The sequence below is a fragment of the Sinocyclocheilus rhinocerous genome, unplaced genomic scaffold, assembly GCF_001515625.1.
Source record: "Sinocyclocheilus rhinocerous isolate Xijiao unplaced genomic scaffold, SAMN03320098_v1.1 C35678472, whole genome shotgun sequence".
In the NCBI taxonomy this organism is placed as follows: Eukaryota; Metazoa; Chordata; class Actinopteri; order Cypriniformes; family Cyprinidae; genus Sinocyclocheilus; species Sinocyclocheilus rhinocerous.
Window position 1 is genome coordinate 1 of NW_015759779.1, and position 579 is coordinate 579.

Consider the following 579-nt stretch of genomic DNA (forward strand, 5'->3'; position numbering starts at 1 on the left):
GGATTTAACCAAAATCCCATTCAAAAAACCCATTGACTCTGGGACTATGGAACTGGAAGTGCTAAAATGCTACCTCGCTTCCGGGTTTTCGACATCATAGTTTCACCACTCACTGTCATTACAGGAAACAATCTCAGTGATAATTGAAGCATGGAATGCAGAGTCCTCCAATGATCAGCCAACAGGTATGCCTCCTATTTTTGGGTTTTATTTAAATACCAATTTTTAAAATGTATTTATTCATTATGATTTATTTGTAGAGAATCTGAACAATATGATTGGCCACTTCGCCACCAAAATAAATTTTACTATTGGTCAGAAATGGTCCCAGGATGTGCATTTCGGAGAGCAAAGGGAGCTACGCTTTTCCTACCGCACAGTGTGCGATGAATTCTACTATGGCGATGACTGCTCTGTTTCTGCCGTTCACGGGATGACGCGTTCGGTCACTTTACCAGTGACGACGTTGGCAACAGAGTTTGCTTGCCTGGATGGAAAGGCGAATACTGCACAGAGTGTAAGCACTTTTTTTTTCTTTTGTAACCTTGATATGCTATAAAAGCCACACACATATATATA

General features: G+C 40.6%; 1 long non-coding RNA gene across 1 annotated transcript; it reads left to right on the forward strand.

Annotated features, from left to right (window-relative positions):
- Positions 1–68: 68 nt before the first annotated feature.
- LOC107735029 (uncharacterized) lies at positions 69–294 on the forward strand. Its single transcript, XR_001639261.1, has 2 exons — positions 69–185; positions 261–294. It is a non-coding gene; the product is annotated as an uncharacterized LOC107735029 (long non-coding RNA).
- The last annotated feature ends 285 nt before the right edge of the window (positions 295–579 follow it).